Source organism: Sorex fumeus, unplaced genomic scaffold, assembly GCF_029834395.1.
Source record: "Sorex fumeus unplaced genomic scaffold, SorFum_2.1 ptg000008l, whole genome shotgun sequence".
Lineage (NCBI taxonomy): Eukaryota > Metazoa > Chordata > Mammalia > Eulipotyphla > Soricidae > Sorex > Sorex fumeus.
In genome coordinates this window covers 12,172,178-12,197,910 of record NW_026606065.1, presented here as the reverse complement: position 1 = coordinate 12,197,910, position 25,733 = coordinate 12,172,178, and positions in this window count along the sequence as shown.

Genomic DNA, 25,733 nt, shown 5'->3' with positions numbered 1-25,733 from the left:
AAAGTTTTTGTGCTTGAGTTTCATACATACAATGATTGAACACCCATACCTTTACTAGTGTATATTTTCCATCACCAATGTCCCCAGTATTACTATGTCCCCTATCCCAACCCTCCCCCTGCCTTTATGGCAGACAATTTCCCCCTCCTTTTGGGCATTATGGTTTTTGAGCTATATTTAAATTTTAAGAGAATGAAGTTTATTATTAAAACTGTTACCTTTTTGAAGCGATTCTTGAAAATTTGAAGTGCTCTTCTGTTTATTCGCTATAAGATCAATAGAGATGACTTAATGCTGTTTACAATACATGAGGATCTCAAACATCCTCAAACAATTCCATTGTCTTAATTTTATCATTCTTTCCCAAGAACACATGAAAAAATTCATTTAAATTTTAGAAACAACCTATAGCAAGAAAACAAAAGAAGGTCTAGTTGCTTCCAATTTATACACTAGGTTTGTGTAAATGTTACTAAGCAAATAAAAATCTCGTGATGTTACGTGACTATTGATGTGAGACAACAATCTCTGATTTAGAAGTAGTTTATGGAAAATTTAAACTAGAAAATACAGATGAATTACCAGTGTTTCCTGAAGTTTGCTTGAAACTAAAGGCCCCTTTATTTAGAATTTATAGCCGACCCACCTTAAGAATTATCACTTTGGGGGCTGGAGCTATAGTACAGTGCATAGGGCGTTTGCCTTGCACATGGCCTACCCTGGTTCGATTCCCAGTATTCCATATGGTCTCCCACACACTGCCAGGAGTCATTCCTGAGTGCAGTGCCAGGAGTAACCCCTAACCATTGCTGATTGTGACCCAAAAAGCGAAAATGAATAAATAAATAAATAAATAAAATGATCTGTCTTTCATTCACTGTGGAACATTCTTAGCCTACTGTGGCTTTCTGTCCAGCCAATTCTGCAAAACAAGCTATATGAAGATGAGTTATTGCATGCCATACTACCTGAAATTATTTTCTCATTCTCTGCCTTTCCACCCTGATTATTTCTCTTTATTACTGCCTGATATAATTTTAACTGATTATTTATTATCTCTCTTGCAACTAAAAATTAGAACCCCAGGAAGTCATTTTTTTACTCCATTGTATGTGACTTCGCCACTTAGAGCAGCATGAACAATTAATTTTTCATAAATTAATAAGGAAGTTTTAGTAAATTCTACTATTGAATTGTTTTTTATTAGACTCTAATCTGAAAAGGATTAGAATATTTAATGGTGATTCAATTTTTATGGCACTCTGAGTTCCTAAGTAAATTCCAATAGAATTAAGTCTTACTACTAGAATATATACTGTTTTCTTTGGTTTTTGTTTTTGGGGAATATATTTGGCAGTTCTAAGAGCTATTTCTGGTGCAATGCTCAGAAATAACCCCCTACGAGTGCTCAGGAGACAATATGTGGTACCAGGGATTCAGACTAGGATTCGCTGTATGCAAGGCAAATGCTTTACCGGAAGGTGCTATCTCTCTGGACTCTTCTACCGTTTTCTTAAGTGTGTGATAGTCTTTGCTTGCAGTTGCTTTCTCCCTAAGTACTTGTCTGGGCATTATTGAAATTTGTGCATCTATAATATAAAAGAATAAGTTCACCTGGTTAATATATTTTACCATTTTCTTAACTGTTTGATTGCCTTTGCTTACAAGTATTATCTTCTTGAGTATTTGTCTAGGCATTATTAAATATGTGCATCATTAATATCAGAGAATAAGTTCATCTAGTTAATACGTTTTATCCTACTAACATCATTAGCAGAGACAGAAAATCAGTCCATCACTACTTTCAAGACAAGGTGCCCTACCTGCTGTACTATCTGGTCCAATCACTATAAATTTTTAGAAATTTTTCTGTTTCTATCTTTTAAAAATATCATGTTTAATTGCATCAGCATTAAAATCACTGACAATGATCTTGTAGAAGGTGTGGTCTTTATAGAACTTCTCCAGCTCCCTGTAGAACTTCTCAATTTCTCCTTCATCATAATTGGATGTTGGTGCGTAGACAATAAAGATAGAAACTGCTGACAGTGAGCCACAATTATTCAAGAGTAATCATCTGATTTGGGTTGTTAGGCATTCAAAAGAACCAATCCTTATGGCCAAGTTTTTGTTGACAAGAACACCTACACCACCTACACCTCTTTTGTCACATGTTCCAAGGAACAGTTCTTCCTTCTCTAGTGCCAAAAATGGCGTGATGTGATTGATGCCTTCTCGTCTCAGTCAGACCAATGATGTCATACTTGATCTTTCACACTTGTACCATCAGGTCCTCAATGGATGCATCCGACGCCAGCGTACATGCATTGAAAGTATAGACAGTCATTTTTGTCCTTCGTTTTGGCAGCCTAGTTCGGCCTTGAGATTTTTATCAGCTTCTCCTTTCTCATCCTTAACGCTGCCATACTGGTGGCTCTTTCTGGGTTAGGGGAATGAGACCCATTGTGCTTACTGGTTTTTGGCATATCAAATATGCCATGGATAGCTTGCCAGGCTCTGCCGTGCGGGTGGGATACTCTCAGTAGCTTGCCAGGCTCTCCGAGAGGGATAGAGGCTTTTAGGGCAGTCTCTAATCGCCCTTACAGGTGTTCCCATGGTTCAAACCATATTTGAACCCAATCATATATAGTGCAGTAATCTTGGAAGATGGGTATTAAGTGTCTTATGATGTGTTGTGTGGCCGCTTCATGAGACATTATAAATGGAAAGAGACCTGGACCGTGGCGGCGGCTAGATAGTGGAGGTAGTAGAGGTCTGCCTATGAGGTATTTAACTGGTACCAGTAGGGTGGGTCTTCTTTGTGTAATCCCTGGGTGGCTGGAGGTTGATGGAAGTAGAGAGGGCAGGGTAGGGTGGGGCTACTGGTTTCAATCTCTTGGTCAGTGGAGATTGCTGGGAGCAGGCAGAGGATCTCTGCTTCCGGGTCTTCTGTAAGACCATTGTCAGTGATTTTAATGCCAAGATAGGACTGAGAAGATCAGCGGAAGAACTCCACATTGGGACCCATGGCCTAGAATGGAATGAACAGGATGAGAGTCTGTCTGAGTTCATCATGTCGACCAAGACCATCCATGGTAACTCACAATTACAGAAGACCGAATATAAACATTGGATATGGGAGTCACCCCGTGGATGGTTCCACAACAAAATTGACCACATCCTATTCAATCTATGGTTTTGCCTGACCGATGTTGCTGTTGTCCCAAAATTCCAAACGGGATCGGACCAACGCCTCCTTCATGCAAAATTTTACTTCATGGAGCTGGGAGAAAGGGTTGTAAAGTTGAAGAAGAGAACTCCCAGAATGACCACCGACTGGGAGCTCTTTGGCACGATTGCGGAAAGATGAGAAGATGCCATCCTTGACAACATTGACAAAGGATGCGATCAACTGGCTCAGCACCTACATGATTGTGCGAGGAACACCGAGAGAGAGATAGCCACAAAAAGATGCCTGTCTTCAAAAACTCTCAAGCTCATTTGCCAAGGTGGCTTGGCACAAGCCTCAGGAAACCACAAGTGAACGTCCAAGCTTGCAAAGCAGTGCAGAGAAGTGATCAAGGAAGACCTCAAAGAGAGAAGAGCAGCAGTGCTGGCCGATGCTGCAGAAGCCAGGAAAAGCATTCACAACGTCCGCCTGTCCTTTGCCAACTACAAGACCAAGATGACTGCCCTCCAATGTCCTGAAGGATCTATCACATATTCCAGAAGGGCAATGGAGAAGACTATCCATGACTTCTACTCAGATCTTTTCGATAACCATGTCCACCTGCCCATATACCAAATTCTGCAGGATAGATATGTAGTTCCCAATGTTCTTTCTTCTGAAATCTGAATTTCAGAAGATTTACATGCCATTTCGTTGGTAAAGAAGTGATTAGCACCAGGCCCAGACAAAGTAAGACCCAAACACCTGAAGAACCTGCCATCAGTTCTCATCAATACACTGGCTCGGCTCTTAACGCTACTTGTCTGAATGCAAGGTTCTGTCCCAATGGAAAACCAGCAAAACTGTACTGAAGGGAGACATCCACGATATTGGCAACTAACATGCAAACTGCCTGTTGTCTGTCATCTACAACCTGTTCACTCAAGTCATCTTAAATAGGATTGGCAGAACACTAGATGAAGGACAACCATGCGAGCAAGCCAGGTTTCAAAAAGGATTCAGCATGGTCAACCATATCCACACTATAACAAAGCTCAATTAGGTTTCTCGGGAGTTCAAGATGCCACTCTGTCTAATGTTTATTGATTTAAAGAAGGCCTTTGATTCTGTTGAGACCGAAGCAGTCATCGAATTGCTAGCCAAACAGGGTGTTCAAACTCAATACATCAGGATCCTCTGTGAGCTGTATTATGGATTCACTACCAGATTCTCACCATTCTACAAGGAAGTGATCATCCATGTAAAGAGAGGGGTATAGCAGGGTGATACTATTTCACCGAAACTCTTCAGTGTCGCCCTCAAGAATGTCATGTGACGACTGGAATGGGAAGGAATGGGAGTGAAGATAGATGGTTGGCAACTATACCACCTCTGCTTTGCTGACATTGTTCTAATTACATCAAACATTAGCCAAGTGGCACAAATGCTGGCTGACTTTGACCATGAGTGTGGAAAGGTCGGACTATAGCTGAATCTCACGAAGATAATGTTTATGAGAAACGGTCTCTTTTCTGACGTTCCATTCACTCTCAATGGAACAAACATCTCTGAATGCAACAGTTATGTGTACTTAGGTCCAGAAGTCAACATGATGAATGACCTGGCACCTGAGTGCACAGGAGGAAGAGAGTGGCTTGGAACACCTTCAGAAGCATCAAAGAAATAGCTAAGAGGATGAAGAACCTCTGGCTCCGGGCACATCTCTTTGATTCCACTGTTCTTCCTGCATTAACATATGCCTCAGAGATCTGTGCCCTATGAAAACAGGATGAGAACGCTAGTCAGTCTCCGGAAGAGGAATTGAAAGAGCTGTGCTTGGAGTATCACACTTCACTCAAATGAGAGAAAGAATCCAGAGTTCCAACCTCTGACACGATCAAGAATCAGAGATGCTGTCTTATTTCCCAAATGTTGAATTTCAGATGGGCTGGACACGTATGGCGATTTGAAGAAGACCGCTGGACTAGAGCCATTACCACTGGATTCCACGGGATGTCAAAAGATCGTGTAGCCGCCCACCTACGAGATGGTCAGACTTCTTTGTCAAGACTCTGAACAATCAGTTTGAGGGTCTTCATGTTCCTAGAATGAGCAGACAACATTGGACTATACTAGTAGGCGACAGGGACAAATGGAGATGTTACTGGCTCCGGCTTGAGCAAATCAATGAGTAATGGGAAGTCGAGTGATCAAGTGAATTGCATCAGCCAAAGATAAAAGTACCTTAAAATATTTCTTTACCATAACCACTGTATGTGTATACAAATATCACATTTCAAATTATTAACTAACATGCAATTTCATAAACTAAAGCTATCATTTACTTAATCAATTTTAGCATCATAGTACCAGACTTAAGGGCAATCCAATGTTTTAAATTACATAAAGCAACTGACTCTTCTAATATGGCACAGTTGTTACCTTGTGTAAGATATGTTTATGAAGAAAACATCCATGAGGAATTCCAAATATGAGTGATAGCCTAATTGAATATAGTATTTTTGGTTGGAGGACTTCCTATTCAGCATTTTTAATATATCATGCCACTCCCTCTTGGCCTGTAGTGTTATTGTGGATAAATCTAATACTACTTTTATTGTAGCTCCCTTATATGTGATTTTTGTTATTCTCTTGCTGTTTATAGGACTCTCTCTTTATCCTTGATATTGTTATTTTGTTTATTTTGAAATTCTGGAGATAAAACCCAGAGTTTCACACATGCAAAATATGCACTTTACAACTGAACCACTGGAAATTGGCCACTTCAAATATAATGTATCTTGGTGTGTGTATATTTTGAATTAAAAAACATTTCAAATGTTCTGAATCTAATTGGTTATTGCCTTCTTGGTTTGGAGAAGTTCTCAGATATTTTTACTTTTAATAAGAATTTTGCCCCCTTTTCTCTTTCTTTCGCTGCTGTAACTTGTTCTTGATGCTATTCCATGAAGCTATTTGTGCTATCTGTATATGTATAATTCTCCTCTTTTTTTTTTGGTATTTGCAGTGGTTTTCACTGTCTTATTTAGGGTATTGACTCCCAAGCCATGCTCAAAAGATTTGGAGCCCCAATAGTCATTCTAGATTAACCATACAGGCTGTTTAGATCAAGATCCTGATATATATATATATATATATATACATATATATATAATACTCAGTATATATAGAAAAACATGCAGATATCTCCATGACATTAAAACTAAAGGCATCTTCAAGGATGAAACAACACTGATCAAGCAAGTGGAAGCAAAGAAAAACAAATGGGACTACATTAAATTAAGAACCTTTTGCATCTCAAAGGAAATGATGACCAGGACATAAAGACAACCCATATAATAAATACAGAATTTATCCAAGACTCACCCGACAATGGTCAGTATCCAAGATACATTAGACAGTGGTAGAACATTACAAAAAAATCCAACCCCATCAAAAAAATGGAGCGAAGAGATGAACAGAAACTTCCTCAAAGAAGAAATACAAATGGACAAAAGGCACATAAAAATGCTCTGCATCACTATTTATCAGGGAGTTGCAAATCAAAATAACAATGAGATACCATCTCTTGCCACAGAGACTGACACACATCAGAATGAACAACCAGTGCTATTGTGGATGCAGGGAGAAAGGGATACTGATTCATTGTTGGTGGGAATGCCTATTTGACCAGACTTTCTGGGAAACAATATGCAAATTATTTAAAAAATCTAGGAATTGAGTTTCCATTTAACACAGAAATCCCACTTCTTGGAATATAACACAAGGTTCTCAAACAAAATAGACAAAAGACATTTGCACCCCTGGGTTACCTGCAGCACTATTCACAAAATCCAAACTCTGGGAAGAGCCCAAATATCCAAGTATAGATGACTGGATTAAAAACACCTAACAGACTATGGCACACAAAAACAATGGAATATTACTCGGACAAAAGTAAAGATAAAGTCCTGAAATTGGTTGCTACATGAGGGACCTGGGAGTATCATGCTGAGTAAAGTTAGCCAGCGAGAGAGAGAAAGAGAGAGACCAATACAGAATGATCTCTATCAAATTCAGGAAATAATATAATGGAAGAATAACAAAAATCCAAAGGCAATGAAAACAACATAAGAACTGTCATTCAGTAAGAAGTTTGCCACTTGGGGGGTTTAGGGGGAAGAAGGGCTAGAGTGATAACACAGCAGGTAGGGCATTTGCCTTGCACGTGGCCAACCTGGGTTCGATTCCTCTGTCCCTCTCAGAGAACCCGGCAAGCTACTGCCCGCATGGCAGAGCCTAGCAAGCTCCCATGGCATATTCAATATGCCAAACACAGTAACAACAAGTCTCACAATGGACACGTTACTGGTGCCCGCTTGAGCAAATCGATGAACAACGGGAGGACAGTGCTACAGGAGGAAGAAAGAGAAGGGGCAAACTCTATGGTGGACAGAAGCTTTCAACCAAGAGAGGAGGAGATGGTGCTGAAAAACGGTATTGTGTATGAAACCCTATCCGCAACAGTACTCCAAATAACATTGCAGAAAGGTGTTTTGTTTTAAATGTGCCTCTCATAAAAGCAGGATGGGAAGCAAGTGGTGGCAGTGGGCCTTGGTGGAGGGAAGTGAACACTGGTAAAAGGACTGGGATCAAATCATTTTATGCCTGAAACTCAATCATGGATAACTTTGTCATTTCACTGTGACTTAAAATGATAAAGAATTTATATAGTCGCTGCCAGTGAAATGGGAGAATTAGTTGTATCAGCACATGGGTTTTCCAGTCTGTTCTATTAGAAGGGCCATGGCAGTGTGATTATGTCTAATTTTTGTTTTATTTTTCTCATGAGCTAACAGAGTATATTTTTAGACTTTCAAATGTCAATAAATAAAGAATGCATCTGGGAAAGAAAATCTGTTATTAGTACCACATGCCCACTAATCTTTAATGATCAGCTATCAATTTGCTGCTACTCCTTAGGAAGGAATACTGAAAGGTAATGTTTGAGATGGCATTTTTTAAAACCTTGAAATTCTTCACATTATGCATTCTTTTCTACTCTATTGTATTGTAATTCTACACCATTGTAATTGGTATCCACTTTTAATTTCACCTGACTAAACTTCTAAAGACTGCTGTTTTTTAAGTTAACATTCGGAGGTATTTTTCTTAGTTATTATCCCTTAAAATGTGGATTATTTTCTGATTTAATTTTATTAAGCGTAAGTTTTGTTTGTTTGGCTTTGAGCCACACACCTGACAATGGTTAAGGCTTACCCCAGTCTCAAATATTAGTGCTAACTTTTGGCAGTGTGTGTGGGACCAGATGTGGTGCCTGGGATCAAACTTGGGCCAGCCACATGCAAAGATAGCACTCTAGCCTGTAATCTTTAAAAGAATCTTTAGGTAAATATTGGCAGGTTCTAAAATTTTAATTTCAGGCAAATAGAATTTAATATATAAAATATAAAATTCATGGGGCTGGAGTGATAACACAGCGGGTAGGGCGTTTGCCTTGCACGCGGCCAACCTGGGTTCGATTCCCAGCATCCCATATGGTCCCCCAAGCATGGCCAGAAGTAATTCCTGAGTGCATGAACCAGAAGTAACCCCTGTGCATCACTAGGTATGATCCAAAAAAAAAGCAATATATATATATATAAAATTCATATGCTATGAATAAAATATATAAAGTTTTATAAGGTAAAGGCCCTCCCGTTGATCGTCGATTTGCTCGAGCGGGCCCAGTAACGTCTCCATTGGAGACTTTGTTGTTACTGTGTCTGGCATATTGAATACTCTCGGTAGCTTGCCGGGCTCTCCGAGAGGGGCAGAGGAATCGAACTCGGGTCGGCCATGTTGGCCGCTTGTAAGGCGAACGCCCTACCCGCTGTGCTATCGCTCCAGCCCATAAAGTTTTTTTTTTTTTTTTTTTATTTATTTATTGAATCACTGTGGGAAAGGTTACAAAGCTTTCAGGTTTATGTCTCAGTCATGCAAATATCAAACATATTTCCCTTTACCAATACTTATTTTTTCCCATGAAGAACCCCAATAAAACCCCACCCCCCACCCCTCCCCGTCCCTGTGAGGCAGATGAATTCTAGTTAACACTCTATCCGCTTTGATTAGATTGTTTCAATAAAAGATTCACCACTATTATTTAGAGTTTACCCCCCCCCCCCCAAATCAGACATGCTGAAAAAGCATTGTGAAGTGATTTGCTTTCTCCAGCTGGGTTCAAGAATTAAATGTTGGTTTTGGATTTCTGCTATTTTACTTATTGACCCTGGAAGTATTTCTACTGAAAGTCAGATAGTTAAGAAATTGGTTTCTGTGTTCTGGAGTCGTGGCCGTGCTGGAGAGCCGCTCGTGGGGGGCAACTCCAGCCCATAAAGTTTTATAAATTATATTATATATAATTTATAATATAATAATTAATAAATAGAGCTTCATATATCTGGGTATATTTATCACCACTATAGCTTCAGCATGTTAAATACCCTGCCTGCAAAATATCTAAAGATTTTTTAATGGACATTCTAATTTTTTTCATTTAGTATTAATAATCTACCTAAAATAGCATAGTATCTAAGCAGGAAGCAGGTGTCATATGAAGGAAAGTCAAGAAACCAGAACCCTGATAGGCTAAACGCTGGATTTCCAGGAAGGAAACTTAGATAACTAGAAATGCATAAGATTCATCCACTTGAAATGGATTGGTGTCCAGAAAGCATTTGAGGAAACACATCTTTTGAATCATTTTTTTTTAAAGTTCTGCAAGTTCAGGTAGGAAGCCCTGAAGGATATGTCTCATTTTTTTTAAATCAAGTTTTCTATTATTTTGAATGAAAGTGTTTGAAAAATATCCATGGAGGATTTGGTGGTAATAATTGAGAGGTGGAAACAAAGAAAGTGGCCGAAATGGTTTTTCATATCTATCAGTCTCTCGGAGACCACCGGGCCTTGAAACAGAAGTTAGTTCTGTAGCCTCAGTTTTTCATCTTTGAAATGAGAAAAATAATAATAAAGAAACCTGGGGGAGGCTTTTCTGTTAATAATCACAAGGGAGTAGTACTCTATATGACTACACAATACACAGAGCACACTGTGTGTGCACATTTTGAATATCTGATTTTTATATGATTATTAGGTTAGTACTAGCTACTGGAGAAAGCAGAACTTGCAACACAGGGAGGTACTTACTGATATTAGGACGCAAAAGGATGGAAGCTCTTAACTCAGCCAATTCTCTACTCTGGCTGTTTCCCAAAAGCAACAATTTCCATTTAAATCTTTGGAAATAAAACAAGATGAAGTGCTTTTCAGATGACCAGGTCCACTCCAAGACACAAATGCCTTTTACATAGGAAATAACTGGATAATGAAAACAATATCCACAGTCTTTTATTAGACATTATCCTTTTCCACTGATTCATTTTACCTCAGGTACAGACATCTTGGTGTCATTGTATAATTCGGTTCTTCTTAGAAGTCCTTTTAGATAAAAAGAAAAAATTATTATTCAGGCGTTTTTTTTTTTCTGACAGGAAAAGCCAAATGCAACTAATTTATTTATGATTCTGTTTTGCTCCACTGTGTGAGTGTATGTTTTGAGGCTTGTTTCAGAAAAATAAAAATATGGTTCTCTTCCTCACAAGAATCTGAGAAGAAAGTGCTTTTTGAATGTTCTCAAATAATTCACTGTGTTATTTAGAATATGCCATCAATTTACCTTTGACATTTGATATTAGGCTAAATGAATAGCAATAATCTGTTTCTTCTCTAAGCGAAAGGAGAGACCAAAAGATGAGGTACTTACACAAATTAAAAAATACTTGCTGGATTTATTTTTATTTTGATTTTATTTATTTATTTATTTATTTATTTGGGTGGCCTCAGCTGATGGTGGTGAGGGCTTTCACACCTGACATGGGTGAGGGCTACCTCCTGGTTCTGTGCTCAGGGGTAACTAGTTGAAGTCTTGGACTATTGTGATATTTATTCAAATCCTTGCTGATTTTCCAGTGAAATTACAGGCAAACTACAGGTAGAGCTCTTCTCTCCATTTCAAAACATTTTCTTGATTAGTAGAGGTTCAGAACTTGGACCACTACTCTAGCATAGCAAAATACTCTGTGTGTGTGTGTGTGTGTGTGTGTGTGTGTGTGTGTGTGTGTGTGTGAGGTAAGATATATTCTTCATGTTTCCGGGTAAAGGTAAGTGAAAATTACATTTTTAAAAAAAATAATTACTTTCTTTTCTGACAAAAATACTAGTTCCTTCTGATCATCATAACCTATGAATATCATGCATCTTAGTTGTAGACAACTTCAATATGGTCTATCTTTGAAATTCAAGGGTTTTGTTTTACATCCTCCAGAACGGCAATGGAGAAGATTATCCATGACTTCTACTCAGATCTCTTCGATAGCCATGTCCACTTGCCGACATACCAAATTCCACAGGATGGGTATGTCGTTCCCAACGTTCTCCCTTCCGAAATCCGACACGCCATTTCGTCAGTAAAGAAGCAAACAGCACCCGGCCCAGACAAGGTCAGACCTAAACACCTGAAGAACCTGCCGTCAGTACTCATCAATACACTGGCTCGGCTCTTCACTCGCTACCTGTCTGAATGCAAGGTTCCATCTCAATGGAAAACCAGCAGGACCGTACTACTGTTCAAGAAGGGAGACATCCATGACATTGGCAACTATCGCCCGATCTGCCTATTGTCTGTCATCTACAAGTTGTTCACTCGAGTCATCCTGAATAGGATTGGCAGAACACTAGATGAAGGACAACCATGTGAGCAAGCAGGGTTCCGCAAAGGATTCAGCACCATCGACCATATCCACACGATAACCAAACTCATTGAGGTTTCTCGGGAGTTCAAGATGCCGCTCTGCTTAACGTTCATTGATTTAAAGAAGGCCTTTGATTCTGTTGAGACGGAAGCGGTCATTGAAGCCCTAGCCAATCAGGGCATTCAAGCCCAATACATCAGGATCCTCCGTGAGCTGTATTGCGGATTCACTACCAGGATCTCACCATTCTACAAAGAAGTGATCGTTGATGTCAAGAGAGGGGTGCGGCAGGGTGATACCATTTCACCAAAACTCTTCAGTGCCACCCTCGAGAACATCATGCAACGACTGGAATGGGAAGGAATGGGAGTGAAGATAGATGGTCGGCAACTACACCACCTCCGCTTTGCTGATGACATTGTTTTAATAACACCAAACATCAGCCAAGCGGCACAAATGCTGGCCGACTTTGACCGTGAATGTGGAAAGGTAGGACTACAGCTGAATCTTACGAAGACAATGTTTATGAGAAACAGCCTTGTTCCTGATGCCCCATTCGCTCTCAATGGAACGACCATCTCCGAATGCAACAGGTATGTGTACCTAGGTTGAGAGGTCAACATGACAAATGACCTGGCACCCGAGCTGCGCAGGAGGAAGAGAGCGGCTTGGAACGCCTTCAAGAACGTCGAAGAAATAGCTAAGAGGACGAAGAACCTCCGGCTCCGGGCACATCTCTTTGATTCCACTGTTCTTCCTGCATTAACATATGCCTCAGAGACCTGGGCCCTACGCAAACAAGATGAGAACGCCATTCAGGTCTCCCAAAGAAGAATAGAAAGAGCTATGCTTGGAATATCACGTTTCACTCAAATGAGAGAACGAATCCGGAGTTCTGACATCCGTCGACGATCAAGGATCAGGGACGCTGTCTCATTTGCCAAGGTGTCGAAAATCAGATGGGCTGGTCACGTAATGAGATTTAAAGACGACCGTTGGACTAGAGCTGTTACTGATTGGATTCCACGGGATGTCAAGAGACCGCGTGGCCGCCCACCTACCAGATGGTCAGACTTCTTTGTCAAGGTCATGAACGATCGGTTTGAGGCCCTCCATGTTCCCGGAGCGAAGAGATGCCATTGGGCTACACTAGCACGCGACAGGGACAAATGGAGACGTTACTGGCGCCCGCTCGAGCAAATCGACGACTAACGGGAAGTTAAGTGATTAAGTGATAAGTTTTACATACCTCCTCATAAGTTTAATTCTTTTATTTTCTTTTTGCTCAAGGTAAAGGCCCTCCCGTTGATCGTCGATTTGCTCGAGCGGGCCCAGTAACGTCTCCATTGGAGACTTTGTTGTTACTGTGTCTGGCATATCGAATACTCTCGGTAGTTTGCCAGGCTCTCCGAGAGGGGCGGAGGAATTTTCTTTTAGATATTAACTAATTGAGTCACGATTCAAACATTTATTCTACAAATGCATACATGTTTTAAGTCTTTCAAGATGCTATATTAGTTTCATAATCTCTCGGCATTCAAACTAATCAGAAATATAAAGCTAATATATAAATAAGCATAAGTTATTCATGTATTGTATATGTACACACCTGGAATCAAATTTGGATGAAAAATACTTTCAAAATAGCAACATCAAATGCCAATATTTATACTCATCACAGAGAAACAAAAAATAACTATCTCTGCACATAAATGTGCCTTCCAATTTTTCCATAAAAGATATCTAAGGACTGTGGTTTCTTATTATCCAGTCATTTTCTCTATTATTAGAATTTAAGCTCAATCACATTTCATAAATCTTGATTAAAATACTGTAGTTTTTTTTTTAATTCATATATGCACAGCAGTAGGGTGTTTACCTTGCATGCTGCCAACTTGGCCGACCTGAGTTCGATTCCTCCACCCCTCTCAGAGAGCCCGGCAAGCTACCAAGAGTATCTCTCCTGCAAGGCAAAGCCTGGCAAGCTACCCATGATGCATTCAATATGCCAAACGCAGTAAGAACAAATCTCACAATGGAGACGTTACTGGGCCCGCTCGAGCAAATCTATGAACAATGGGAGGACAGTGCTACAGTGCTATATGAACTTTATTATTTTTCTTGATTTTTTTAATTGAATCACCATGAAATACAGTTACAAGCTTCCATATTTGAGTTTTGGTCATACAATGATCAAACAAACACCCATCCCTTCACCGGTGCACATTTTCCACCACCAAAATCCCCAGTATCCCCACCCCACCCCTTCCCCACCCCACCCCTTCTCCTGCCTGTGTGTCAGGCAATTTTCACAATATTCTCTATGTGCTTTGATTACATTCAATTCTACGACACTAGTCCAACCCTTATTACTTGGAATTTTCCCACTACCACTCAAACTTGCTGAAAAGGCAATGCTAGTGAATTTGCTTTGTATTGCTTGTTATGGATAGCATATAATTCTAAAATGGATAGCTTCTAGAACTCTAAAATTTAATAATCACAGGCTGGAGAGATCTCTGCAGGGAACTGCTTGGTTCCGAGATTCATTTGTGTGTCTCTGGATCATGACTGTTTAGGAACTTAATAAGTAGCCAAGTGACATTTCATGGGCGTCATCCCAGAGTCCTATTTGAGCAGGAAAAGGTGAGGGACTGGCTCCTCCCCTGCCCCATGAGGCCTGGCACTTGCCACTAAAGCACTCACCTACTTTGGGATTTCGTTGAGTTCTGGAAGATGGTGGCCGCCATGATTCCTAGGGTCCAAGCAGAGGGACAGCACCTGCTCCCGTCTGGAGTAGCCTGGCCAAAGTGGCCTACTGCAAAGCCCCGAGTCATCTCTGCATCTAGCTGTTCGGTTCTAAGAGTTGTTTGTGTGTGTCTCTCCCAACAGTGTAGTTTTGAGTGGAATTTTCACATCTCACCTATTCTTATCCACCTGTTTAGAAACTCCTCAAAACCAGTTCCAGCAACTCTTCATAAAATCCTTTCAGATACCTCCCTTCCTCACAACACACTTATCCTGGGCCAGGAGGTTTGACTTCAACATAGCACAAAGTGCACACAAGCCTGGCAAGGCAGGATAAAATTGAAATTGATGCTCCCTCACTTTTCTCTTTCCATTCCATTTCACTTTCTGCTTGTCATAGTGCTCTATGAGAGAGTGTTATTGATTTCCATTTTTTCTGCCACAGAAAATGAAGTATCACCTTTCTTTTCAGGTCTCCATAATCTGGTTGTGTCCTGACATCCTACCTTCCCTTCATATCTTCAGTCAGCTGGAATATTTCCTGCCACAGCTTAAAGACCCTTTGCAGATGTTGTGCTTTGCTTCTGAAATTTTTTAAACACTTATTTCTTGAGTAACTACTATGTACCAAGTATTGTGCAAGACACTATAAAAAATGATTTTCAAAGTCTTTTCTCACCTTTCTCAAATGCCTACTCCCTCCATTTTTCCCTACTTAGACTTTTCCATGATTAATTATTCTTCATTAGTCTAATTATGGTCCTCTCAATCTGGTGATAGCTAGTTTCCTATTGGCTTTAGACCTCTGTGTTCTTCCAAAGTTCCTTAGAATTATGCCAAGATGCTAAGTGTGCAAAAGCTACTTTTTAACTTCAAGAAATTCATTGCTTTATTAGAACCACTACAAAGGGTTTCAACCTTTACTTAGGAAATGATGATAAATTGTTAGGAACCGATGAATTATTACTGCCATCTGTGCAGATGTAAGTGAGGAACATGGAGTCACTTTTGCTCTTTAAAAACGTATGGTGCTGCTATGTGTTTGAGGACTGCGGGGGTGTGATGTGGAGAGAAGTAAGAATCGTACTTTCACCTTACACAACCTGATTCAAATCCCTTTCTACTTTATCTTTATATCAAAAAAAAACCTTTTTAGGGACATATGGTGGTTCCATTTCTTTGCACTTTCTAAGCAAAGTCTCACATGTTCTTTCTAATAGAATAGAACTTAACCCAGCTTTCTGGGCCATAAGATGATGTTTTCCAAAATTCTTATTTTGTGGTCCCCTAATCCTCGCACTGTGTATGTTGTCTTTTCGTCACCTATTTTTTAATATATCAGTTCCAGGGATGTAGTTCAGGAGCAGAGCATTCCCTTTGCATGTGGGAAGTCTTATATTTGATCTTTAGTACACATACAAAAAAGAAAGAAAGTGAAAATCACACATCTTGCAAATATCTAGGCATCTAGCTATTTCTGACATATCCTACCGTATTTGAATTTCTTGTTTAATCCAAACCCCACTTCGTTCTTTTTTTTCCTAACTCAGTTCTCAATATATCTTTTGCAAAAACAATTGTTATGAATTTTCAATTTATTTATTTATTTTTTATGTTAGGGTATTTCTATTTATTCAAGCCATTGATTATGCTGATTGAATTGGGCATGAACTCCACCTTATTTTTCCCCTTTTTCATAATTTTATTTATTGAATCACTGTGAGAGCAGTTACAAAGCTTTCAGGTTTAAGTCTCGTTCATACAATGAAAGACCTGTCCCTTCACCAGTGCCCATTTTCCACCACAAAATCCTACAGTATACCCCCACATCCCACACCCTCCCCTTACCTGTGGGGCAGATGATTTCCACATTACTCTGTCTCTACTTTGATTACATTCAATATTTCAACACCAGACCCACCATTATTACTTGGGATTTTACCCCAACACTCAGATCTGACGAAAAGGCAACAGTAGACAATTTGTTTTCTATTGCTGGCTATGAATAACATGTGATGTCACGCGGCCACAGTAGTGGCTGCACAATTTTGGAATTCCGAAGTTTTAACAATTAAATCTGGAGGGATTTCTGCCCAAACCTGCTGGGTTTCGAGATTTGTTCCTGAGTCTCTTAGATCATGGCCATTAACCAGCTTGATCAGGAGCCAGAGATGTCGTTCGTGGGTGGCAACTTGGGGTCTCCTTGAGGCAGGGAGGAAAGGGCTGGCTCCACCCCCCATCTGATGAGGCCCTGCGTGTCTCATCACTGCAGGCCCAAACCTGACTGTCCAAAGGCCTCTGGAGGATGGTGGCCACCTAGCCTCATAGGAGGAGCAGGCGGAGGGATAGCATCCTTTTCCCCCTGAGATGGCCTGGCGACAGTAACCTACAGATGTATTTCTTCCAAAAGCTGCTGGGTTCCAAAATTTGTTTCTGAGTCTCTGGGATCATGGTCATTAAATAGTTCAATCAGGAACCAGAGAGGCCTTGACTCCAATTATATAGTTGAGCCGGCCGTGTTTTGTGGGTGTGTCTCCCACATACCTAACTTTTGTCCATTTATTTTTTTGGTAAACTTTGCCCCAAGATTTTGGGGTCTGGCCAAAGTCACAGAAGCAATTTTGGGGTATCTGGGAGTCTGAAGGCGCCATCAGGCTGCTGATGCACTCGCCTCACAGGTACAGATTGACCTGCTGGCGGCACCATACCCCCTTATTTTTATGTTTCTTTTTATCACTATCACTTCTACAATGTGGCAAGTTCCCCCTTAACTTTAAAAACATAATTTCCGAAAGAAAGCTGTTGTGAAATCTGGCTTTTGAGCAAACTGAACACCCACATAATGAACACAGAATGACAGAAGTTAGAGGTGAAAAAAATACATAAGGTCACCTTGCCTAATTTTTAATTTTTTGGAAGATACAGAGATAAATTCATAATCAGGTTGAGTTTATATCACTTTGTATTTTAAGTTATAAGAATGTCAACTATGCCCTCCTTTCATTATATATTCCCTTGTATAATAGTTTTTGGCTGTAAGCTTGACTGTATATCAACATTTTTCTCTAAAATCAATTTGCATCTTGGTGGTAGATGGGCCAAATTAATTTTGCCTCTTAAAGAATAACAGCTTTATTTTGACCCTTTACTCCCTGTTTTTAGGAACAGTCTTCTGAAATAAACCATCTTAATACATTAAAACTATTTCTTATCTTTTCTTCTATGCTGAGAGTTTATTTGTATTTATTATTGTTTCTGCACCTGGCTGTCCTTGCCGGGGTCCCTTGGAGGGGAACGGGTTGAGTTTCCCTACCCGCCCCGACCAGGGCTCCGGCAGCCGAAGACCTCCAGAACCAGCCACCAGCATGCTGAGACCACTCTCCACATGCATGAAGGTACTGGCAGAGGAACAAAGGCATGTGGGTCCCAGGGCTGAGATCTCCAAGCCTGCTCGGATCAGGGCTGAGCATCGTCCACCCAGATCCTCCATATTCCAGTAGGCAGGGGTCACATCCACCAACTGGCTCCCCCAGCGCAGTGTAATCCCATCAACGGCCAAGACCCAGAGACTATAAAACCCAGCTCCTGGAAGAGAACAGCGCAGAGTCTCCTGCCCCCACGCCTGGCTGTCCTCGCCAGGGCCCCTTGGAGAGGAGTGGGTTGAGTTTCCCTCACCGCCCCGACCAGGGCTTCGGCAGCCGAAGACCTCCAGAACCAGCCACCACCATGCTGAGACCACTCTCTACACGCATGAAGGAACCGGCAGAGGAACACAGGCATGTGGGTCCCAGGGCTGAGATCTCCAAGCCTGCTTGAATCGGGGCTGAGCATCCTCCACCCAGATCCTCCATATTCCAGTAGGCAGGAGGGTCACACCCACCAACTGGTCCCCTGGTGCTGTGTAATCCCATTAACGGCCAAGACCTAGAGACTATAAAACCCAGCTCTCATTCTTACTTTGGACAAACTGACAGGCTACCTATTGTAACCTGCCCACACGGCAGAGTCTGGCAAACTCCCCATGGCATACCCAATATGCCAAATACCAGTAACAATGATTGGTCTCATTCTCCTAACCCTGAAAGAGCCTTGAATATGGCACTTTTTTAAAAATCTCAGGGCTAGGACAAAGGAGACGTTACTGGGGCTTGCTCAAGCAGTTGACGAATAACAGGATGGTCGTGATCGTGCAGGGAAGTTGGGCTTAGTGCATAAATTCCTGACCAAGGTTCATTATGTCCCAGCAATCAGACAGAGTGGCAGCCAGAGTGTTACAGATTTCCTCTCACACATAACTTATCTGGAACCTGAATCGAGGCTTCCAATTTGTCTATCTGTAAGTGATTGCTCAGCCTGACCCTGGTTTCCCTGAGAGTCTTGAACCCAGCCAAGTTTTCTGAGAGACTTGAACCAGCCAAGTATTGGAAAGTGAAGGTAGAGGCTTGAGATATATAACCTAGTCTCTAAAATGACAGGGAGTGTACCCTTCCAGGAAACAGTCATAGAGCAGCATCCATAAATAGAATTGGAATAGAGGTGAGGGAAAGCAGCAGATAAGGTAATAAATACATCCAACTCAGGAAGAGGGAGTAGCAAGAGCAGAGAATGAGAATTACTGTGACTGCCTTCTGTGGAAAATACTATATTCCACAAGAATTAGTTAATCAACTAATCATAGGAAAGTGAGAAAATTAAGAACGACACTAAATACTACTTTTAATGTAGATCATTTATCTTTTTCTTTTGGGGCCACCCTCATCAGTGCCAGGAGTCAACTGCAAGATCCGCATCTAAACACCTCTACTTTCTCTCTGAGCCCTCACGCTAAACAGTGCATAGGTGCTATCAATGGACCTGGTAACAGGCACAGCTCTTCACTTTAGTCCAAGTGTTTCCTAACAACATGGTTAGAGTTTGAAGAAATCAACGAGGGTAAAAAGAGGAGGGAAACCAACTTATAATCATCATCCCTTATCTTTAACCAAGTGGTCTACTCACATCTTCAATTTCTATTCACTATGTGAACCTCTGTGCCAATTGATTTCTACTAGCTCCAATGTAGTTAAATTGTCCCAAGTTCTTTCATCTTTATTGTTCTAGAATTCTAACTCATATGTTTGCATGTCTAAAACTCCATTTTCATCTGCTAAATAAACATTGTTACTAGTATCAGCAGATAATTATCCTAATGAGTGTGCATATTTATTTTTTATTTTAAACCCCATGAAAAACCATGAAATCAATTTCGATTACATGCTTCCTCCTCAAAACCAAGATAAAAGCATTATGTTTCAACTTGGAATAGAGTTTATCTAAATTGCACATATTATTTTTCTTCTCTCTTGTACCCTAGAAGAACCATCAAGCTCAGAAATTTTCCCATGAAAATGTTAATACTGTTCAGACAATGTGTTCTTACTAAGCTTATTGATAACATCTTATGAATCTTTGATAACATGAGAAAATGAAAAATCTGGATTCCGTCAGAAATGAAACTCAGTTGGGAAACTAATGTTTGTGAGACTTTCACAATACAGCATATTGTATTTACATATTGAGAATTTACATATTGAGGATTTACATATAAATATAAAACTCAAGTATTCAAAACAGTTGCCAAAGCCATCTAAGGCAATGCCCAGCAGAGGTGATAAAACAGTGGATAATTTGTCAACAATGTCACTTATCAGTAGTATTTTATTATTAAGAACAATCTCTCTGAGTAGAATGTTTGGTAATTGTAGAAAAGTCCTTATTCTTTTCTATTATTTCTAATTTAATTTATACTTTCCTGCATCTTCTGAGAATTTCTTTAACCTCCCAATCAAGTGATTGTCTCTAGATCACAATTAAGAAGATGATTTTTCTCCATTTCCACAATTTTCTTTCTCCTATTTTGACCTTAGAATCTTTGTGTTCTCACTTCCCAAATTCTTTCTACAATAAATTAGGTCTTATAACAGATTTTTTGCATACTCACCTGTCTAAATCCAAATCATCATCACGATCCTGCTTTTATTACACAATAACCACTAGACCCTAGAGAAATAACGTTTCCCTTTCTTTATTCAATGTCTCTCAGTCGTCTGATGTCAGACTACTTCTACTACTACTACTACTACTACTACTACTACTACTACTACTATGTCTGGATTGGGCCTTTGAAGTGACTTGTCAGAGCTAAGCCAAGAATATCTGAGTGCCTCTTCAGTCTTGGGTCTCTGGCCACTGCTGACCAAGGCCACGTGCGCTGCAAGATGCCCCTAAAATCAATGAAAATGCAAGCTGAGAGATTTTCCTCCTTTTAACTATTGTGATTCATGATTCTGAGTGAGAACATTGAAGGACTTTCCTAGATATCTCCCCATCCTTCTTGTGCATGCTCTCTTTGCAAATAACACATTCTAAATAAAGCTTAAAGCTTAGCTGCCTGGGAGCAAAAGTGACCCAAACTAAAATTTCCAGAGTGTTTATCATAGACTGTCAACCAAATTAATATTTGGAAAGTGGTTGAACCCAACACCCTATTTGTGAATCCTGCTTTCTTAATGATCTCACCCAGAACTATCTGGTCGAAGAAAGAAAGGGAAGGAATGTGGCTTCTCCAGTGACAGAAACAAGCCAAGGCTGTACAGGAAAGTGACTCCCAGATCATCTAGACACAGTACAGCATCCTCCTGTGGGAGGTAACTCCACCACAGCAGCCTAAAGGTTGTTGATTAAGTGGAAGTGTTGTATAAACAATCTATAAGGGAAAATGCAGTCTTTTCTCTCTTGCATTCCCCTTAAGACAAAATGTTAATTTCAACATACAGGGGGAAAACATACTGGAAATTTATAAAAATCACCCAAGAAGAAACTCAATAAAGAAAAAACACTTATGATTTGTGGGGTGCGGAGGATTAGGGGCCCACAGCGCACTGTGCTCAGGGCTTAATCCTGCTCTGAACTCGGGGATCATTACTGGTGTGCTTGAGGTGCTATTTGTGGTAGCAGGGGCCAAACTGGGATTGTCCACATGAAAGGAAAATATCTTACCTGCTATATTATCTCTCTATATTATTCAAATTATATATATATATATATACAGTTTCAGGAGAAGCATGTATAAATTAGAAGAAAGACATAAACACATTGTACACTAATTTAAATCAAAAGCATTTTGTAATAGACTAATAGGTCTGACTGACAGATTTGTTTTTCTTATCATTAGTTGTCTAGTTGCACAGAAAACAAACAAACACTGTCCTCCCATTGTTCATCACTTTGCTCGAGCGGGTCCAGTAACGTCTTCATTTTGAGACTTGTTACTGTGTTTGGCATATCGAATACATCACGGGTAGCTTGCCAGGCTTTGCCACGCGAGCGAGATACTCTCAGTAGCTTGCCAGACTCTTCGAGAGAGGCATAGGAATTGAACCCGGCTCGGTCAGGCAGGCTGTGCACAAGGCAAACGCCCTACCACTGTGCTATTGCTCCAGCACAGTTGCAAAGAAATGGAAATGAAATAGCATTTGAGAAGCTCAGAAATTAGCTATATTTTTAACTCTCTCTTCTCATATAAAACAAACATCTGTATTGCCAACATATTAATCCTGGGCAGACCATCTACCGTACAAATTTAAAATAATTAAACTTTGAACATATCTAATGTGACCTAAGTTAAAAAGAAAACAACAGACATGCCTTGAGTGTAAGCCATTGTTGCCATTGTTCAGTTGGCCAACCTACTTGTTTCTGTTCAGAAAACTGTGCAGTGCATATAGTTTGTCTGAAGCCATGAGCTAAATGAATGCCTTGTTCAAGATTACAGATGTGGACTTTAAGTTGCAGATAAGAGGCAGCTATGCTAAGAATCAAACTCACTCACTTAGTTGTTTTTGAGTAGTATGGAAAAGAGTATAAATTCAAATATCATAAGTAGTCATTCTAGCACTTCTCTTCCTAATACTTTCTACACTTTCTACAAACCTTAAGATGAAGTGGTTAAGTGAGGTTTAATGTTTACTTTCAAGATGTCAAAACTGAAGTTGATGTACTTGGATGAATTGCCACATTTCTGTTTTTAAGCTGAAAACAATTGACTAATGGATGTTCCAGTAGTCAGCTTGGTTGGTAGATACAGAATTTCTTATCTGATGCAATTATACTGAAATGAGAATTATAGTCACTCATAATTCAAATTACATTTGGCAAAATTTTATTAAATAAAATGTATTAAATAACCATATATTCTGACCTATCTACAAAATTATGTCACATTGTTTTTTTAAGACCAAAATGTTCTCTCTCATGAGGGCAGAATGTCAGCCTCTTTAAAGGGTACAAAAGTTAAATTTTAGGAGTCTCCAAAATGAAACAGGGAATAAAATCTAAACTAATATCTTTGCTTCAGCCCGTGGTCAGTGCCTGCCATCTTGTCATTCAGCTCCAGTTCCCACTTCATCTTTTAGCAAATATTGCTTACCAAGGTTATTGTGAGATGCAATTATAAATATTAAACTGTGTCTCTCCGATTATCCAAAGTTGCCAGAATCTTAGATTAATCTGGATTTTTAAAGGAACTGAATAGGAAATGATATATCCTTCTGTGTTCTATCTTAACCATCAGTTGAGACATAGCTCCCTTGTCTGATGTCATTCTTTTTTCCTTAAAGAAAATCTTTTTTCTCCTCAGAGATACAATTTCACCATAATATCCATTATAACTGTGGAGTTTTTCTTACCTTATATTGAAATAAAACAAGGAAATAAAACCTCTTTACATGTAAAGTAAAAATAAAGTAAAGGCCCTCCCGTTGATCATTGATTTGCTCGAGCGGGCCCAGTAACGTCTCCATTGGCGACTTTGTTGTTACTGTGTTTGGCATATTGAATACGTCATGGGGAGCTTGCCAGGCTCTGCCGTGCGGGCAAGATACTCTCGGTAGCTTGCCGGGCTCTCCGAGAGGGGCGGAGGAATCGAACTCGGGTCGGCCATGTTGGCTGCATGCAAGGCAAACACCCTACCGCTGTGCTATAGCTCCAGCCTCTTTACATGAAAATATTTTATTGAAATATTTTATCAAAAAAAGAGAACATATGAAGCAAATAATGAGTCCAGTTTATACTTCTTGAACATAGAAAGTAACATAAAGTTTTTCAATTAAAGGTTTGACATTCTGTTCTGTTTAATTTTCATTCTCTACTACCTCCCCTTCCTTCCCTGGAAAAGGTTCTGGTTTAATTAAGGTTACTTAGCAAGGTGAGGTGCACTGTTCTCCTCAGCAATCTTTAATAACTCATGTTCTTCCATGAAGATCTAAATTCTTTAATTATGGCAACAGATTCTCAATGAAGCATCCTCCTAAAATCTCAATCTGGAAATCATGCTGTTTTGCTCTTCTGTATGTCTTATACCAAATGCTTTGGAATATGTAGACTCTTATCATCCATAACTTATAAACTAAAAGAAAATGTGTACATGAGATAAAAAGATGAGAGAAATACACAGAAAAATAAACACACATACAAACCAATCCAAGGCAATCTGTGAATAACCATGATTGTCTAAGAATAGAGCATGCCTAAGAGTTTTTGAAAGTAATTACTAAGGGAATTTAGATTTTATTTATGCATTAAAAATGGGGTGGGGGTGATCAGAAAGGTAGTTCAATGGACTGGAGAACTTCCTGGACAGGCACAAGACCCTGAGTTTGATCCTGGCATCACCTGAACCTTTGAGGACCAATGGGTATAGTACTGGTGGCCTCCAGGATCCCTGGGTCTTAGCAGACCATATCATAGGGCCAAACCTTAAGATGTCCATTAGCAAAGTCAGTTGGTTTGAAAGAATCCATATTAGGGCATCAAATTTTTGCGTGCTTCAGCTAACTTGCAACATTGCTTTCTGTAAAACTGCTTGGCTGCTTTGCACCTGGGGGAGAGGGGACTTGGAAAGTGAACAGGGCATAACTTCTTTCTAAACCAAGTGTGACAGGATTCAGGTGTATTTACTGTTCCTGAAATGTATTGTCTCAGTAAAGCACCCTGCAGACTTGGGTAAAGGATAACTCAGGATGCAGTGGTTGGGGGAAATTGCCCTTTCCTGGAGTGTATTGTCTCACTAAAGCACCCTGCAGACTTGGGTAACTCAAAACGAGGATGGTCAAGGGAGATTACCTAAGGCTTAATGATTCCGGCTATAACCTTGCTTGTGCTGACAATTGTACGTAAATGCTGATCTTTGAATCTATCGGCTAAGGAGTGAGGTACTTTTAAATGGATTGGTTAAGAAAGTATATGTTGTTACAAATCTATTGGCTATGAAATGCTTGGGCTTTGCTGTAATGGCCAGTGAAGGCCTATATAAGATCCCCTTTGAAGAAGTTTGGGGCTCTCAGCCACTGCCCTCTCTGGGGTATGCTGTGGAGCCCCAGCATGCTGGTCTAAATAAACCCCGTTTTTACTCCTGCAGGAATTGTGTCTATCTGGTCTCTCCGCGCCTCCCAGGGCTAGGGAACTCCCGATCCCAACAGGTTATGTCAGGGACCAACCCAGAATTCCCTAAGAACTCCTTGAGTACTCCATATTCCGCAAAATATATCTGAAAGGTAATACATTCAATAGGCAGTTATGAAGGATAGTCTGGAGGCAATCAGCTAAACAAAGGCTTGAACGTAATAAAGAACCAAAAGATGGTGAGGAATGAATGCTATGGAAAAAAAGAGTGGCTAAGTGGAACAATCAAATTTTGAGCAACTGGCTAAAATCTGAAACTTGTTATTATTTTTTCTCTCTCTCACCAATATCCCCAGTATCCTACCACTCCCTCCCACCACTTCCATCTCACCCTACCCCCTGTGTCTATGTCAGACAACTTCCTTCTTTCTCTCTCTCTACTTTTGGGCATTATGGCTTGCAATACAGACACTGACAGGCCATCATGTTTTGTCCTTTATCTACATTTAGCACAGATCTCCCATCCCAATCAATCCATCATTGACTTAGTGATCCCATCTCTG